The 20093-nt window shown below is 43.8% G+C and overlaps 1 protein-coding gene across 4 annotated transcripts in view; it reads right to left on the bottom strand.

The window, feature by feature from the left end:
• Positions 1-20093, bottom strand: part of CSGALNACT1 (chondroitin sulfate N-acetylgalactosaminyltransferase 1) — a 339564-nt gene that overhangs the window by 299650 nt on the left and 19821 nt on the right. The gene's annotated exons all lie outside the window — the stretch shown is intronic.

Here is a 20093-nt window from a genome sequence, read left to right as displayed (position 1 = left end):
CACAGAGCCATTGGACAATTTCTGCTCTCAGGAAGGGGAGCCATGCTGAATAGAGAGGGATAATGAGCCCGTAAGAGATCTGGGGGGCACAAAAGAGAGAGTGGCAGGGAGGGAAGTTCATGAAAGGCCTCAGGTAAGAGGTAGCTGTATTTCAATGGGCTTTAGATGCTGAGTTGGATTTCTCTCAAAGAAAATTTTGTAAAGAGGGATGAAGATTTAGTAGATATATGAGTTGAATTAGGCCCCCCCCGAAAAAGATATGTGGAAGCCCTAACCCCCACTACCTCAGAATGAGACCTTATTTGGAAACAGGGTCGTTGCAGGTGTAATGGGATAAGATGAGATCATCCTGGAGCAGAGCGGGCCCTTAGTTCAAAAGAACTGGCAACCTTCAAAGAAGACAACCCTGTGAAGATAGGGACACATGGGAGAACACCAGGTGACAATCGTCTGAGATTGGAGAGACATAGCCACAAGCCAAGGAGCACCAAGGGGTGCTGGCAAAACACCAGACTCTATGAAGAGGCGAGGGAGGACTCTCCCCTCCAGGTTCCAGAGGGAACATGGCCCTGCCCACACCTTGATTTTGACCTTCAGCCTTCGGAACGGAAACAAAACATTTCTGTTTTTTAAGCCACCCAGTGTGTGGTACTCTGTCATGGCAGCCCTAAGAAACTAATACAGTAGGCGATTTGAAGAAAGAGAAAAAACAAGATGTGGTGAAAGGCAACCACAGAAGATATTTTTAAAAAAATCTTCCTGTAACTTACAGAAGACCTATGCCCTACTTTACTCGGATTAGAATGACTCCACCTCAACATCCTCTCCTCTGCGGAGAGGAGAGGAGCCCTGTGGAAACAGGGCTCTCTGTCTTCACCTCCCTTCCTTTTAGCTTGTCTTTAAATAAAGGAGCTTTTTCTCCTTTCAAATGCTAGATCTGCCACCTTGCTTTAATTACTTTAATCCAAGGACTTCCCATTCATCATTTCCATATTTTACTCCACTTATTTCACATTTTGGTTGTCTGCTGGGTAAACCACACATACTTCCTGCAATTCCACTTCCCCCTTCCCACTCCCCACCTGCTGACCTCCCCATCTGTTCTACTTAAAAGAAGCCTAGGGTAGGGGCGCCTGGGTGGCTCAGTCAGTTGGGCATCTGTCCGACTCTTGTTGATTTCAGCTCAGGTCAGGATCATAGGGTCCTGAGATCAAACCCTGCACTGGGCTCTGCACTCGGTGGGGAACCTGCTTCCCTCTCCCCCTCCCTCTGCCCCTCCCCCCACTTGAGCACTCCCTCTCTCATAAATAAATCTTTTAAAAAATGAAAATAAAAATAAAAGAAGCTAGCGTAGATTCCTCTACTTTCTCATCACCCATTCACAGCTCTTCATTAAGATGACCTCTCTGGACCTGCCTATGGAAACTATTATGGAAGGACACCAATTAGTCTGCCTGATCACTGACTCCTACAGACACTATCATTTTCACTCTCCACAAATTCTTTGCATTGCTTCAGACCAGTGCCCACTTTCTCACCGCATGAAATGCTCTCTTCTTCTGGCTCCTGGAAGAACACACTCCCCTAGTTCTCCACTCACCTCCCTGACTGCTCCTTTTCTGTTTCCTTCCTGGGTCAAGATCCTCTCAGTGCTCCTTTGCTACCTAAGGAAAGTACCACCATACTCTGTATTGACCTCTGTTATAGCAATTCTTAGTATTCGCCCTAGGGTTACCGTCAATCAATCACAGCTTACCTTTGAATACCATTACTCTGCTCCACATGTAGGGTAAGGGCCTTACTGTGGTATATTCCTAATTCCTCACTCCTCTTACTTGTGCTATTATTGTCATACATATGAAAAAGTAGCTTATGGGCACCAGGGTGGCTCAGTGGGTTAGGCATCTGACTCTTGATTTCAGCTCAGGTCATGATCTCAGGGTTGTGGGATCGAGCCCTGCACTGGCTCTGCGCTCCGTGGGAAATCTGCTTGATATTCTCTATATCCCTCTCCCTCTGCCCGTCCCCTCCCCTATGCATTCGAGGGCTCTCTCTCTAATAAATAAATCTTTTAAAAAATTAAAACTAAGGCAGAAATATACAACACAGTGCAACTATTTTGCTTTGGACAATGTTCTTTTAGAGTGAAAAATAAGAAAAATTGAATTTTATTTTACCTTTGTTTATTTCATATAAAGTGTTCTTCATTTCTCTGTATAGATCCAAAATTCTATCTGGTATCACAATCCTACTGTCTAAAGACCTTTCTTTAACATTTCTTATAGAGTTGGTATGCTGGCAATGAATTTCCAGTTTTGTTTTGTTTTGTTTTGTTTTGTTTTGAGGAAATCTTTCATTCTCTTTCATTTTTGAAATAGGTTTTCACTAGGCATGGAACTCTGGGTTGACAGCTCTTTGCTTTTAGCACTTTAAAAACGTCACTTCATTATATTCTAACTTGCATAGTTTCTGAACAGAGGTCTGCTATAATTTTTATTTTTGTTCCTCTGTAATGTGTCCTTTTTTCTCTGGCTGCCTTTAAGATCTTCTCCTTTTTTTGTTTATAGCTGTATGAATATAATTTGCCTCAGTGTGTTTTGTTTTGGTGTATTTATCCTGCCTGGTATAATCTGAGCTTCTTGGGTCTGTGATTTGGTGTCACTAACTTTACAAACTTCTCAGCCATTATTTTTTCAAATATTTTTTGCCTTCCTGATTCTCGCTCTCACATCTCCTTCTGGCATTCCAATAAAGTATTTCTTAGACTGTCTGATACCATCCCATAGTTCTCAGATGTTCTGTTCTGTCTTTGTTTTCTTCTCTTGTTGATTTTACTTTTTTTTTTCTCTTTGTGTTTCAATTTGGTTTATTTCTATTGCCCCATCTGATTTTGCCCGTTTTCCACCTCTTCTATTAGAGCACTTAGCCTATTTAATCATAGTTATTTTAAACTCCCTGCCAGGGGTGCCTGGGTGGCGCACTTGGTTGCGTGTCCAACTCTTGGTTTGGGCTCAGGTCATGGCCTCATGGGTCAGGAGATTGAGCCCCACATCAGGCTTAGTGCTGGGTGGGATGGGGGTGGGGGGTATGGAGTCTGGTTGAAGATTCTTCTCTCTGCCCCTCCCCACACTCACACATGCCCTCTCTCTCAAATAAATAAATCTTGAAGCAAACAAACAAACAAACTCCCTGCCAGATAGTTCCAATATCTATGACATATCCAGTCTGGTTCTAATGTTTGCTTTGTCTGCTGGTTTTTGTGTTCATAGTTTTTTTTTTTCTTGCCTTTTCATATGCCTCATAATTTTTTATTGAAAGTTGGACATCTTAGATAAGAGAGCAGAGACTGAAGTAAATATTTTTTTAATGCCTGGAAATGGCTATGCCTTTCCTTCTGCCAGGCCTTTAGTGTAAGGGTTTAGAACTAATTAGAACTAATCTAATGGGGAGCTGGGCTAGCTTTGAAGTCTGTTGTTGCTATGGTAATCCTCAGGGACCCACAGACTAGTGACACCCTGAGCTCGGAGTAAGGGTGAATGCCAGAGTCTACTTGTTTTCCAATGACTGCTGCACCCTGGGCCTTAAGTCTTTTCTTTTCACCATGCCTCAGAGAAAGTCTGCCTCTTGCAAATTAGTTGCTATTCCATGCTTTGCTAGCCTGGTGGTGGAGTGAGGGGGTAGAGGGCGTCCTCAGTTTTTCTGATTAACCCTCAGTGTTAAGCAGGTTCTATATCCCTGGATCTTGGGGAGGATGGCCTACCTAGTGATCCTGCGCATGCTTCAGTAATCCTGCCCTCTCCCGAATTCATAGTCCTGAATCCAGTTTGTAATCTTTCCTTGCCCCCACCAAAGGGTTGAGATTTTTTTTTTCCAGTTTTCTTCCCCAGCTACAGAAAGATTTCACCAGTCCCCAAAAGATGATGGTGTCTGTTGCATCCCTCCCAAAGCAAAGCTTCTGTTCTATAGGGGAGATACAAAAGAAATTCAGGCAAAGTTTCTTGCCCTTCCCAGAGCAGCTATTTGTTCCCACTTTCTCCACCTTTCCTGGGAGGGACTGGTATGGCTCGTGGAGAAAAAACCTGCAAGCGAGTACAGATACCAGCTCCTATTTGCAACCCCAGGGGCTCCACTCACTTTCACCAGGGCACACGCAGTTAGCCTCCGTCATTCTCCAGGTGCGCTGGCCAAAGTCTTCTTACTGGTCTCCCGGCCGCAGCTCACGAGGTACCTTAGTGCTTCTGTCTCACCCGGCCCTGCCCACGCCCGCCTTTCCCCACGTTCTGGATCTCGCACCTTCAGCACTCTCCTTGGTTCAAGAACAGTTGTTCACTTGCTCTTTGTACAGCTTTTTTCACTGGAAAGTGGAGAACAAAGTGCTTTCCAGATCTTTCCATCCTTCTACATCTTCAACTGGAAAAACGAAATACCTCTTTGCATTTTCAACCTATTCCCTCCACCAAGAATGACCTTCCTATCCCTCGATATATGTATCTGCACTATGCAGATGTTGGGATTTTTGCATAAGTATCATCTTAAGAAATAACTGCTTTTGACAGAGGAGAGGAATGGCAGGGGCCATTTGGGACTCCACTGAGTCCCAAACACAGTGCTCGGTGCTTTTGCATTTTCTAATTTAAGCCTCATAATTTTAAGCCTCATAAATTAAAAGGTATATCTGTTATGAACCAAATCTGTGAAATTAGGGAACAGAAGCTCGGTAACTTGCGGAAGGTCACATAACTAATGAGTGGCAAAGTCAAGATTCGGAAGTCCAGCCGTCCAAAGGCTGTTCCCACCCCGCAGCACTGCCTGCCGGCTCCACAGGGCCTGGAAGCCTGTGCAGTGATTGCATGGTGCTTCCATTCACGGTGGACACGGAGGCCTCGGAGAACCACCCAGCACTGACCACTTGACACAAACTCTTGTGACCATAAAGGGCCTTTCATGAGGCTTGGGTGGGGGTTGGGAGCCGCCTGCTGAGATGCCCACACTCTTTCAGAAAAGACCATTACAGAAGCACAGCCTGTCTGTTGGCCAAACCATCGGGGTCCATTGTCACTGCCAGGCCTCTGCACCTGAGCCTTGCAGGCATCAGGGAGGGACAGGGCACCTGCTGAGTGGCCACTGAAGGAAGTCTGTGTAGGACTGAGCTTCCCTTTACCCCCCCTCACACGGCCCGACCAGGCTCACTAAGTAGCTAATGAGCAACTTCCATTTCCTTGGAGGAGGCCACGGCCATTGGATCTCATCCAACACAGGTTCAAGGGAAAGCTACCTGGTGTGATAGAAAAAAGGTAGCACAAATTTACTATGTCACTGCTGCCATGGCCTATGTAACAATGGATTGTTACTTTTCTTCTTACAACTGGGGAAAACCTCTTCTAGGGGGCTCACAGAGACAGAGAACAATAGAAGAGGAGATTACTGACAAGGTGACAGCACAGTGACCCTTCAAGCCTCAAGGCTATGAGTTCACTGCTAGGTCCCCAGACTCTGTGTGTATAGTATATGGGTTCTGACAAATGCAATAAGTCACATAATCACCACAGACTATGTAACCACAGTAAAAAACAGTTCTGCTACTCCCAAAAGTCTCTCGTGCCTCCTCTTTGTGCCATTTTGGGATGAGGGCAACATCAAACAGCTAGTATGCCCTGGTTCCCAGGACCCCATTCCCTGCGTTCCTGATCGGGACCAAGTTAGCAACAACCCCAGCTTGGTCATCCAGGAACCACGAACCTACCTCATATTCCTATAGGCTCTTTTCTTCAAGGCAAGAGACCATTTCTAGTTTCTCACACTTTAACTCCAAAAGCATTCCCTGATCTAGCCTTGGGCATTGCTATATTCACCAAATATCCCTGTGGCCACGAAGCCTACAACAGGCCCTGCCCTGTCCACCCGGCCACAGGCTACAGCAGGATGGGCCGGGGCCCCCACAAGCTCTCTCCCTGGAGATCCAGAGCTCAGTGCCGACAGTCCCCATTTTGGATGCCTGAAAGGTTCAAAACATAAAAGGCTTTCATTTCTTATCCATTTTCTTGTTTACAAAGTAAAAGCCAAAGCTGCAACAAATTTGTACAATTTGTACAAATTGTACAACAAACTTGTACAATTCCCATGCTGTGTGCACAATTCCTATGCTTCGGAAATACATGGTCACTGGAAATGCATCTGTGTTTTTAAAATGATCTAATTGAACACATTCTCTTTTCTTTTTTCTTGCCATCAGTGGTACTGTTTTTATTTTATATGAACTGATAATTATCGTATGCCATGTTTCCCTATCATGAACACTTAGTAATTTTCAAAAACACTACTTTGATCATGTTACTTCCCTGCCCACAAACACTTGACAGTTTGCCATTGTTTACCTGATAAAGTCCAAGCCATTTAGCCATCCCTAGATTTGCCCACTTTGCCTCCCAGGATACCTCCACACAAAGATCTGCTCTGATTAAACAGGACTTATTTTTTCCAAACTCCCCCTGCCTCTTCTGCAAGTGTCACCACCCCCATGAAACCCTCTCAGGCCAAGAATAGGAATGAACTTCCTCCCTCACTGGGATTTCTAGAACCCAATCTCCTCAACAGCCTACGCTAGCTTGAGCTGTTATGGTTGTTGACAGGTCTCCTCTCACCCTGCAAGATCTCCCAGGATCAGAAAGAGTTGAGCTTCTCCTGAGAAACTGTCTTTCCCTTATGGACACTGTGAATTGGGTAAGGAATTCTTGCCCTCTTCCCTGCTGACTGCTAAAAAGCAGACAGCTAAATTTGTCTCCTACTTCTAGCAAAATATACAGGACCTTATGGCATATATTTTGTATAGTAACTTAAACTTCAGCCCTGGCTCAAATCATAGGTCCCTACCCTTATTTTTTTCTTTGACTCATTTGTCTTTCTGACTTGTATTTATTTTATCTTGCTACGTGCATGTATGTTTTTGGAGCAAGGATGAGAATATGTGATAGAGAGTGAAATTCATTCCTGACCGTGCCTGGCACAGACATCCTGCACTCTCCATGATAGAAAGTTGGCAAGAGGCGGTTAACATGTTGTATCTGTCATTATATGAAGATACATCTGGAAGTGAGCACAAGTTCTTCGGGTTGCTGCTGCTGTTACGACCAACCTGCCTCACAAGGCACTTTAACCCTGTTACAGTGAACAACACCAAAGCCCTGATCTGGCTGGAAGTCAAAATTTCCCATTCCTTTATAGTATTTTCAGAAAAACTGCAAGAATATCCATACATGCTTAAAAACAGAACTACTCCACAACCTAGCAATTACACTACTAGGTATTTATCCAAAGAATACAACCATAGTGACCCAAAGAGGCACCTGCACCCCGTGTTGTGGCAATGTCCACAATAGCCAAACTGTGGAAAGAGCCAGCTGTCCATCGGCAGATGAATAGATAAAGAAGATGTGGTATATCTACACAATGAAATACTACTCAGCCTTCAAAAAGAATGAAATCTTGCCATTTGCAACAACACGCATGGGACTAGTGGGTATTAGGCTAAGCAAAATAAGTCAATCAGAGAAAGACAAATACCATATGATTTCACTTGTGTAAAATTTAAGAAACAAAACAGATGCACATAGGGGAAGGGAAGGAAAAATAAAATTAGATGTGATGTAATGAGCACTGGGTATTATGTAAGACTGATGAATCACTGACCTAATAAAAATAGGTCAAAAAGAGAAACTAATAATACATTGTTAATTAATTGCATTTAAATTTTAAAAATATTTTTAAAATATATTAAAAATAAGTAAATAAATAAACAAACAAACATAAAAACAGAGAGGGAGGCAAACCATAAGAGACCCTTAACTATAAGGAACAAACTGAGGGCTGCTGTAGGGGAGGTGGGTGGGGGGAAGAGGTAATTGGGTGATGGGCATTAAGGAGGGCACATGATGTTATGAGCACTGGGTGTTACATGCAACTGATGAATCACAAAATTCTACCCCTGAAACTAACAATATACTATATGTTAACTAAATTGAATTTAAATAAAAAATTTTAAAATAAAAAGAATATCCAAACTTGCTGAAGCTGTCTACAGATTCAATGCAACCCCTATTAAAATTCCAGTGACATTTCTCACTGAAACAGGAAAAATATTCCTAAAATTCACCCAGAACCAGAAAAGACCCCAACTAGCTAAAGCAATCTTAAGCAAGAAAAACAAAGGCATCATACTTCCTGATTTCAAACTATGTTAATAATAACAGTATGGTATAGTAATAATAAAAGTATGGTATTGGCATAAAAACAAAGGCACAGATCAATGGAACAGAATAGAGAGCCCAGAAATAAACCCATGCATAACAGTCAATGGATTTGTGACAAATGTGCCAAGAATACACAATGGGGAAAGACAGTCTCTTTAATAAATAGTGCTGGGAAAACTGGATATCCATATACAAAAGAATGAAATTAGACCCTTATCTCACACCATACACAAAGATTAACTAAAATTTAATACCTAAACTGTAAAACTTCTAGAAATAAAGAAAACAATCCTATTCACAACAGTATCAAAAACAATAAAATAATTAGGAATAAGTTTAACCAAGGAGGTGAAAGATCTGTACCCTGGAAACTATAAGACTTTGATGAAAGAAACTGAAGAAGTCACAAATGGAAAGATATCTCGGGTTCATAGATATGAAGAATTAATTCCATCTGTAGATTCGATGCAATCCCTATCCAAATTCCAATAGCATTTTTCACAGAAATAGAAAAAGTATCCTAAAATTTATACGGAGCTAAAAAAAGACCCAATCCTGAGAAAGAACTAAGCCAGAAGTCTCACACTTCCTGATTTCAAACTATAGTACAAAGCTATAGTGATCAAAACGATATGGTACTGGCATAAAATGGACAAATGGAACAGTATAGAGAGCCTAGAAATAAAGCCACATATATACAGACAATTAATATTTATCAAAGGAGCCATGAATATTCAATGGGAAAAGAATAGTCTCTTTAATAAATGGTACTGGGAAAACCAGATAACCACATGAATGAGATCAGACTCCTATTTTACACCACTCGTAAAAATTAACTTGAAATGGATTAAGGACTTAAATTTAAGACCTGAAACCATAAATCTCCTAGAAGAAAATGCTTTTTCTTAAAGATTTTATTAGAGTGAGAGAGCACAAAGCAAGGGGAATGGCAGGCAGAGGGAGAAGTAGGCTCCCTGCCGAGGGAGCCCAACGTGTGACTCGGTCCCAGGACCCTGGGATCACGACTTGAGCTGAAGACAGACGCTTAACCGACTGAGCCACCCAGGCATCCCAGAAGAAAAAGCTTCTTGACATTAGTCTTGGCAGCAATTCCCCAACATGACACCAAAAGCAAAGGCAACAAAAGCAAAAATAAACAAGTGGAATTATATCAAACTAAAAAGTTTCTGCACAGCGAAGAAAACAATCAACAAAATGAAAAGGCAGTCTGCAGAATGAGAGAAAATATTTACAAACCATATATGTGATAAAGAGTTAATATCCAAAATATAAAAGGAATTCTTATAATAGCAAAAACATAAATGATCTGATTTAAAAATGGGGTTTATTCAGGTTTATTCAGAATAAACATTTTTCCAAAGAATGTACAAATGGTCAACAGGTATATGAAAAGATGCTCAATATCACTCATCATCAGGGAAATGCAAATAAAAACCAACAAGATATCACCTTATATCTGTTAAGATGTCCATTATGAGAAAACAAGAGAAAGCAAATTACGGCAAGGATATAAAGAAAAGAGAACCTTTGTATGCTGTTGGTGAGAATGTGGTATAGCCATTATGGAAAACAGAATGAAGGTTCCTCAAAAAAAAAACCATATGATCCAGCAATCCCACATCTAGGTATATATCCAGAGAAAATGAGATCACCATCTCAAAAAGGTGTCTGCATTGCAGATTTACTCACAATAACCAAGATATGGGAACAACCTAAGTGTCCACTGATGGATGAGTGGACAAAGAAAATGTGGTATGTATTTTATAAGTTTATACATATACATAATATATGTAAAAACACATTTACACACTTCTATACATAAATATATATAAATATGTAAAATACACAGGCACTGGAATATTGTTCAGCCATAAAAAAGCAGAAATCCTGGACAGCATGATGACTATAGTTAAAAATACCATATTATATGCCTGAAATCTGCCAAAGGAATAGATCCTAAGCATTTTCACACACACAAAAAGATAATTATGTGAGGTGATAGATGTGAACTAACCTGATTGTAGTGATCTTTTCATAATGTACAGATATATCAAAACATCACACTGTACACTTTAAAGGAACTACAATTTTATTTACCAACTATACCTCAATAAAGCTGGGGTCAATAAAAGAAAAACTACAAGACAATGAATGCCCACTGATGATGGTAAGAGCAGGCTTCAGCAAAAATCTCTGTGTTGTTACCAAGTCTAGACCTTGTTCTTCCCTCTGGCTACGTAGCTTCTTATCGAAAGTGAAAGCCGCTCATTCCACAAGTGTTTATTTGAATCATTTCTCTATGGGAGTGTGCCTGGCAATGCGAGCTGCTTACATTGTCCTCTTTCCTTTACCAACAGAACCCCAACTTAGCTCCAGGCAGCAGTGCAGCCTCCTTAAAAAACAAACAACTTCATTTCGCACACACTCTTGCAGCAAAGGATGGCCTATTTCCGGCCAGTGAGATGTGAGCAGAAGCCTAGTGGCAGAGGCCTTCCAGGAAAGCTCTCCTCTTCCTAATAATAAGAGAAGCACGCTCAGCTGGCCTAAACGTCTGCCCTCACCATTCCCCTTCAGATGTGATGACAGAGGTGCAAGAGCCGGTCTGTAGGCCTGAGAATGACAGGGTAAGACAGCAGAAAGCCAGAGGGCCTGGGACACGCAGGAGCTACCACACCAGTCCTGGACCACCGCCTCTGCACTTCTTGCTGCTTGAGGGAAATGAACCCCCACATTTCAAGCCCAGAGTTTTAGGTCTTCTGTTACACGGAGCCAAACTCAATCCCTAAGTGATGCAGGGAAGCGGTGCGCTTGATAAAAAGAGAGATAAATAAGACCTGATCCCAGCCCTCAGATGGTTATAATCTATCAGGAGAGATAAGAAGCTCAGAGGAATCATCATAATACCAGACGGAATGTCACAAGCAGATGAGCCATAGCTGGGGTGCTAAAGAGAGTTCAGAGTGGGGAGAAATGGCTTCTAGCTAAAAGCATTGAAACTGGGCCACTCCACACTAAAATATCACATTTATCTCATCTGCAGAGACACTGTTCAATCCAAGAGATCAATCTCTACTGATGGGTCTGTACACATCTGAGCTTCTTAGGAGTATTGTCAAGTGGTGGCTCCCCTTCCACAGACAGGGCTGAGGACTGGGGCCGTGCCCGCCGTGGTCATGGGAATGTGTCTCTCTGATCCTCCCTCTCCTCTCCCTTCCCTTCTCCCATCCATCCACCCACTTTTTCTGAGAGTCCTAAATACATGTTTTCAGAGCCTAAAGGGGAAAAACTTTCCTCTGTGCCTCTCTGGCTGACTCTGGTGCTGCTGGCTCGTGCCCAGGAATGCCCTAGCAGAGCAGCTCCTTAGGGAAGGATTTGGGTTGCAGGTTTTAAACTATCACAGTAACAGTCTGGATGAGCAACCTGAGCCTAATGCTTGCACCGTGCAGAGGCCTGAGGCTATCTGAGCTCATCTCCTGTAAGAGCTAGACAGCCGGGACATCCACAAAAATACTCCAAGGGGTTGGCAGCACGGTTTTCCAGATACCATGTGGCCTGGGCCCATAAAATAGGGGTCATGAGAAACAGCAACCAAAATCTGCAGCCCCGCTGGGTTCTAGATTCCAGGCTGGTGGCCATGAACCACATGGGAGCTATCCGCCATGTCTCCCTTGCAGTAGCACTGGTGAGTCCTCCGTCACTGGCAATCTCCACGACCTGCACCCCCCCACCAGGGCACACTGGACCATCCCTCTCTCTCTCTTCCACTCCAAGTCCCTGACTTACTCGTAATTCCAAAGGGGGGAGCCGCCTTTCATGCCCACACGTGCTCCATGCAGGCCATAAGTAGCGCCACTCTGTCCTCCTGCATATCCCCCACGGCCCTACACACCACTGCCCACTGGGACTGGGCCACAAGTTCACCAGGCCAGGCCTGACAGAGGGCAATGTGTGAGGCATAAATCCCACCTCACCCTCAAAGCTGATGACGGTTGCTGACTCAGGGCCATCTTCCTTGGTCTGCACCCTTTCTCTGGAGGCCCTTGGGTCTTCTTTATAAACAACACCCTGGACACCACAAAACTGGTCCTCCAGATCTTCTGAGTTTCCCAGCCAAGACCTCTAGCCCTCTCTGCTTCTGCTTCCCCCACCCTCCCCACACAAAAGGATTCTAATCCAAAAACTATGGAAAGCACTGTTTTCACTATGAAATCAGTAACTACAAAAATATTTTACTTTAGGGGCACCTGGGTGGCTCAGTTGTTAAGCGTCTGCCTTCGGCTCAGGTCATGGTCCCAGGGTCCTGGGATCGAGCCCCACCTCGGGCTCCCTGCTCAGCGGGGAGTCTGCTTCTCCCTCTCCCACTCCCCCTGCTTGTGTTCCCTCTCTCACTCTCTCTCTCTGTCAAATAAATAAATAAAATCTTTTTTAAAAAAATTTTTTTACTTTAAACACATAGGCTGTAACAAGTCCACAGAATTCTGTTTATCACCCAAAAGGTTAAATTTGAAAAGAGCAATGTCTTCTTACTATATCACATAGTCAAAAAATATCATGCGTTACATTGAAAACACATTTATATCTAATGAGCTGGACTACATATGCAAATTAAGATATGCTCATCGCCTTTAGCTGTTTCTTTTACATAAAGTCAATATTTTTATGGATCATTAAATGTATCCCTCAGCATATTAATTTCAAAAGAAAAAGTAATAGTTATAAAAATAAATTCCCTGGCACAACCAATATAAAGATTTAAAACTAAAAGTGTTGCTGTAATAGTGTCTTTCCATGCTGGCTCCCAATGCACAGTAAGCCTTCAAGAAGAAATAAAGTTTGTACCAAATTCTTCTCTGTGTATGATTTTAAAGCTGGATGCCTGAGTCTGGTTTAAGTGCTTACATTGGAATCCTTACATTTCAAAGGGTTTTAAATAAGTATCTATTTATCTCTTTTTTTATAAGCAGATGAGAAAAAGAACATAAAAGCCAAGAAGGCAGCAAACCGAACCTCAAGACCTGTTGGCTGCTCTCTCGCAGGAACTGACACAGCACTGTGCCTGGTGCAGAGAGGGGCTCAGAGTTCTTAGAAAGAGGAATAAACGAATGAGCTGTTTGCAGTGACACATGAGGCCTTTAGCTAATTAACATAATACTAACAGCTAAAATTTCTTAAACACTTACTATGTACCAAGGACCCTAAAATAGAGGTGGTCTCCTCAATTCACAGATAAGAAAACTGAGGCCCAGCAAGCTTAAGTAATATGCCCAAGGTCAAGCAGCTATGAAGTGACAGAGCCAAGAGGCAAATGCAGGTGTGGCCACAAAACTCTTCACACCATCTGCACATCACTTCCCTCTCCTAGGGCCCACAGGCAGTTACTGGGGAAGTGTGCAGACATGAGTGGTGGCCACCAGACACAACCTGGCCTGCCTTTCCACAGGAGGTTGCTCGGCTCGGAGGATTCAGCGCAGTCCAGAGACGTGATGGGACACCACCTTGCACACCCAGAAGTCCAATTCAACCAGCAAGGGCAGAGCCTTCAAGTCCACAGTGCTGGCCGTGATTAACCAATTCTTCTGCAGTAGGAAATGGGAACCAGCACAAGATTATATATTTTGTTGGCTGTCACTACCTGCCACAAATCTGTGCTCTGGGGACAAAGTAGAGAGAGGCAATTCCAGTGTCTGTCTCCAGTTTCCCTTCTCAAGGTCTCCACTTGAGAGCAGCCTCTTCCACTCACATGGACTAATTCAAATTTACTCTCTTACAGTTCTGTTGGTCAGAAGCCCAAAACAGGTCTCATGGGGCTAAATGAATGTGTGAGCAGGGCTGCATTCCTTCTGGAACAAGGAAGAATCTTCTAGGGGAGAATCCATTTCTTTCCCCTTTCCATTTCCAGAAGCCACCTTCATTCTTTGGCTAGTGGCTCCTTCCATCTTCAAAGCCAACAAGAGCTGATTGAGTGTTTCTCACATTGCACCAATCTGGTTCTGTTTTCCTCATCACATCTCCTTCCCTGATTCTTTTAAGACTAGTGATTACATCGACCCCACCCAGATAATCCAGAACAATCTCCCGATCTCAAGGTCCTTAATCCTGATCACATCTGCAAAACTCTTTTTGCAGGTAACATACTCACAGATTCCAGAATGTGGCCCTCTTTGGGAAGCCCTTATTCTGCCTACCACAATACTCTCAACTAATAAATAAGGATTGATAACATGCAATGAAGGTGCAGGGAGTTCAAAACAAGGCACAAATATAAATTATCCTGCTTAGACGTCCCAGGTTCCACAACCTTGTGGGCTGCACGTGCAGACGCTTTATGTGCTCCGTGTGTCAGGCCTGTGTCATGACCTTTCAGGGAGGTCAGAGGGCCGACATGGGGGGCCTGGGGGGGCGGGGAGGGTGCCCCAAATTCCCTTTTTCAGATCTCCAGGCCCACCCTATGTGAGCAGGGAGCTTAATCCACAGCCCCTCTCTGACCCCTGCTGCCTCTGATGGGGCTTCGTCAGGGTCGTCTGACACATAAACTCCAAACTTGCTTTTGCCCATTCCTCCACTGACTCATGACAGCTGCTGTTTTATTTGACCCTGATTTCATTCTTACCCAACAAGCCACCTCAGATCCAGATCAAGCAGAGTTTTCCTTGGACAATCTGATAATTGTCCATTTCCAAAAGGGTGGAGAACTCCAAAGCACTCATGTTCTTGGCAAGCATCTCGCCAGTGCAGCAAACCCTCCATACTAGTTAGAGATCTGGGTGAGTTCTCAAAAGCACAGCTATCAGAATCATTACCTGTCGGCTGCCCAAAAAAACAAGAGAGTCTCCAGCCTGGCTTCAGAAGGCAGCTCAAATAAGATAGAGCCCAAGACAAGCCACCAATAGACCCGACTTTTTGCAAAGACTCTGTGGCCATTAGGGAAAGTCATGGGGCCTCGAATTTCTTAACAAAATATTGGTAATCCTGCCTGAATTGCCTATGTTAGAAAGTATATGGGGGCTCAGTCAGTTAAGCATCTGACTCTCAATTTCAGCTCAGGACAAGATCTCAGGGTGGTGAGATCGAGCCTCACATCAGGCTTCATTCTGGGCATGAAGCCTGCTTAAGATTTGCTCCCTCCCTCCCCCAGCACCCACCTCAAAAAAAAAAAAAAAAAAAAAAAGCATATGAACTAGACATGTTTGGATTTTAAAAAGTATTATAAATAGTTACAAACTTTAAGTGAAAAGTAAATTTTAATGCAACAATATTCAGGACCTTTAATAAATGAAATAGCCCTCTGGTCCTAAAATGATGCACAATTTAAAAAAAAAGGTATTTAAGACACAAAAAATTGTCAACTGTCTTAATAAATATGGAACATCCATGCAATCTAATATTATCCAGCTACTTTTGTAAAATGGAAAAAATACTTATTTTTCGAATGGGTATAAAATTATATAAACAATATGTAAAATGTATTATGAGACAAACATTGGCAGAGACTTCCTCTAGATAGCAAGCATGTCTGAGATCTTTAGTTGCAAACAACAGGGACCAGTTCTGACTAACTTGAACAAAGGGGGTTTTATTACAATTCTGGGAGCTCAGGGGATTGAAAGCTCGAATGCCAAGCTTGTACTTAAATGAGGACTAAGGCCACCGGTAGACTTGCAGGTGCTGGTCCAGGTGCCACCACCAGGAAAAAATGCGCTCCAGCATTTTTAATCTCCTTGTCTCACTCCTCAAATCGTTGGGAAGGAAGGTTCTATGGACCGAGCCTGGGGTCACACACCCACCCCCAGAGCTAGGGGAGGGCAAGACACCTGCTTTTCAATCCCACGGGACACTATCCTAAGGGGAGAGATGGAATCCCCCAAAGGAAATCAAAGGGTTTATGAGAAGGAATGGACAATGGATAATTTAAAATAAAAAGCCCACTTCAGTGGAATTAGGAGTGACTTTTTTTCTCTTTTTTAAATATTTCCTTTACTTGCCAGATTTCTTTTTTAAGATTTTATGTATTTATTCATGAGAGACAGAGACAGACTCCCAGTAGAGCAGGGAGCCCGATGCGGGACTCAATCCCAGGGCCCTGGGATCATGACCTGAGCCGAAGGCAGACGCTTAACCAACTGAACTATCCTGGCGTCCCATTTTGCCAGGTTTCTTATAGTGATGATATGTTATTTATCAAGATAATTATGTTCTCTTTTACACACATGGTGGAGACTGCTGGTTGCCCATCAAACTCTGCTCTCCCCTTTTTCCTAACACCATGGCTAGATTACATTTCCCATATTTCCTTGCAGGTGGCTGTGGCCATGCGACCAAGGTAGGGGTGACTAAGTTCTCTTCAAGAGGAAGATGAGCAAAAGTACTGCATGCCACACTTGGGCCTAGTCTGTGTAGTCTGTGTAAAATGCAACATGATACCAATGATACCAAGTCAGGTATGTGACTTGGAAAAAATTAGAAGCTCTGCCTGCCACTCCACACTCTCCTCCCCTTCCCAACGGGTAGAATCTGAGTGTGGCCACCACCCAGCTCCCACCATACACATGACAAGGTCCCTAAGATGATGGAGGAATGACATGGAAAGAATCCAGGTCATTGAAAGACTCCATGTAGCCTAACTGTCCTACTCACCTGGAATGCTCCCCTCAGACCCTATGAGAGGGAAATAAAAACAACTTATATTTCCTTAAGCCACAAAATTATTGTTGAGTCTCTTTGTTGTAACCTCCTGGCCTTCTCCTAATTATTATAGAGGAAGCGAGATGTCACTACAAGGGTGACAGCAATTCTACTAGCTACGCTCTAGGAGGCTGCGACAAGTAGTGATTCAAGTCTACGCTCAGGACAGGAGGCCAGAGCTCAAACCTGGGCTCCCCCACGACCTAGGAGCACAGCCCGGTGAGTTACTTAGCCAGTCGGCGCGTCAGCTTTGTCCTCTGTAAAATGGAGCTCCTGTAGTGCCTACCTCAGAGCACTGCTGTGAGGATTAAGGGAATGAGTCTGTGTAAGACGCCACAGCAACCAGCACAAAGGAATGCAGAAATCATTACAATTTCTACACTATTTCAAAAAAAGCAGTTTCATTTTTTACAGTTGTATTTCAGGTATGTGACTTGGAAAAAATTAACACATCTACAAGTCAGCCTTCAAAATAAAAAGTGAACAAGGACAAAGGAAAAGCATTCTGTCTTTGTATGACAAGAATTATCAGTGCTATAGTGAGAATGATCTATATAAGAAACCCAAAGAAATGCTGAAACACATCGGTGTGGGCTGAAGATAGAGATTTGTTTGAAATTCTTCTGCTTCAGGGTTCTGGAGTTGAGGTGGGACTTTTCGTCTTATTTGCACAGGCTCTTTCTGATGTGATTACACACGCACACACACACCCTCATTGATTTCGAGGCCACATGCTCCCTCCACAACTCAGCCCGCGATTTATGCAGTTGTGGAATAAAGTACTAGTCATTCAACGAAGGGCCACGCTGCCGCCGCATAAAAAGATGGCTTGTTCATTCATTTCTCAAGTTTTAATACTTTCTTACAATTTCTACCAAAAATTCTGGAATGTGTTGAGGTGTGTATGACTGCACCATGGAAAAAATGAACCCTTTCCTCGGTCCCAGGAGACTTGACGGACCTTTAGCCTGGGTCTTTCAAGAAGATGAAATAAAAGATTAAAATAAAACTGTCCTTTAAGCAAGTCACCAGGCTTCTGAGGAGTAATGGGTTACAAATGTCATGTTACTAAATGAGTTTACCAAGGGAAAATTTTTAACTGCTCCTTTTCTTTTTGAAACTGAGTATATTTCCCCAAGGCAATTAACACAAATTTCCTCTATTTCTTTTTACAAAATATCCCATGGATGTTTCCATCACGGTAGAAGCCAGTTAAACTTGACCTATGGGATTCAACTAAATGTGAGTTGAAATGTACCACTGTCACAAGGAAGGAAAGTAATATCTTTTGAAAATTAAACCACACACTCAGAAGCCTTTGGGCTGTTAAACCAAGGGAGTTAAATAACACAAAATAACACATGGAGGTGAAGAGGAGTCTCTGCTCCTTGATTCATGTGTGTGTTTGCTTGCTTGCTTGTCACATCACTGTCTGCCTATTTCCAGAGAGTGCTTATGTGCAGACTGGTACCCATTCCTATCCATTGTTCTTCATGCCTCTAAGGGTCAGAACTGAGGATCAATGGGTAGAAACTGTAAAAAACACATGGAAAACTTTCTAGCTGAGCCACCCAGATTCAGAATGGACTGCCTTGTAAAGCAGGGGTTTGCTGTTCCCAGAAGTATTCAAAGAGACTGGACCACCCAGGGTGTTGAGGAGAGGCTTCAGTATCAGAGAGCTAGCTAGCTACTCTGGATACAGGTTCCTTTCACCTTGGACAGCTGGGGGCCTTTCCAAGCCAAACTGACAGGCTTTCATTCCTGTCTCTTCAAGCTAGCACTGTCTTTCTCCTCAGCCACCCAGCCCAGGAACAGCCCCCTGCAGGAGGCCCGAGCACGTACCTAAGAATATGACAGGAACACCTACCCTCTTCCTCGCCTTCTGTCTTGACCACACAGAGAAGGGGGATCCCACACGACCCAGGGCCTGGAGGGGCTCCTGGGCCCCCTTCTGAGAGGCACTCCACAGCAGTGAGGAGGAAGAGCTGAACCATGTCCCACAGAGAAGTCCCCAGCATTCTGCACTGGGGAAATGCCATCATTTTCATCCCCCTGACACCCTCCAGCTCCCTGGAGGAAGCTCAGATGACATGAGCAGGACTGGGGTGCTGATGTCACTGCCATCCCCTGTGTGCAGAGGGGGAAACCTTAGGGTGGGGGCGCCGGGGAAGCCTACCAGACTGGAGACCTCCTGGGTGAACCCTTCCCCCGAGCCTGCAATCACACCTCTCATCTGCAGCAGTTCTAGGAAAACAGAAAGCCCCTTCCCTGAGAAATGCAAAGTCAAAAGAACGCTTACGGTCATCACACTCCCTTCTTTAGACCCACAATTGCACCATTCCTATATATGAATGCTCCAAACCAAGCAAAGGAGTATGAAGACCCAGGACAGAACTACTAGGTCATGTGACGGGTGGTTCCTGGCACAGCCCCCCCGGCAGGCTGTGGAGGGGTTTGCAAATGCAGTCACTAAGAATTTGCAAAGTGGAGGACTTCCAATCAAATTGCTAATGGAGAGACTGCTTATGCTAGATGACTGAAAATGTTCTGCATTGTTAAACTTTTATTATGTCCATGCTGAGGCTGGAATTACAATGTTGAAGTGGGCTGCTATTCTGAATGGACTTTACCCAATAGAAAAGGTGGAGGATGGGGGAATGAGCAAAGTAAAATGCATAAGGTGGATCCACAGGAGGGAATAACTAGGTCATCACTCTAAGCTGACTACTGTCTGTCCTTGTGTGCAGAGCCCTGGACGTGCATCCACCTGGCAACTGTCCCCCCAGGCCCAGACAGTGACCACAGCAGCATGGACCCCCCAGTAAGAGTGCAGCCCACATGGCCGCAGAGCCTTCAGACGGTCTCTGATCATCCCTCCGACTATTCCTAGAGCAGCGTGTCCTTTAAATTGCTGGTATTTGTCAATAACACTGAAGGAATTCGTGTGTGCCATCGTTCTAATCATCCTGCAGCCTACACCCCAACTGCCCCTGACCAGAACTTCCTTGCTTACCGGGAACCTGAGTTCCCCAGCCAGCTGAAACCAGCCCTCATGCACCACACTCAGACCAGAGCCTGGCCTCCTGCATTCTTTATGCCACCAGGACACATTCTGGAGCTTGGGGGGACTGTGAACAGATAGCC

This window comes from Eumetopias jubatus, unplaced genomic scaffold (genome assembly GCF_037043125.1).
Source record: "Eumetopias jubatus isolate StellerSeaLion01/CBP00866 unplaced genomic scaffold, mEumJub1_p1.0 scaffold_2, whole genome shotgun sequence".
In the NCBI taxonomy this organism is placed as follows: Eukaryota; Metazoa; Chordata; class Mammalia; order Carnivora; family Otariidae; genus Eumetopias; species Eumetopias jubatus.
The sequence above is the reverse complement of the archived record's forward strand: the minus strand, read 5'-3'. Positions and strand labels throughout refer to the sequence as shown.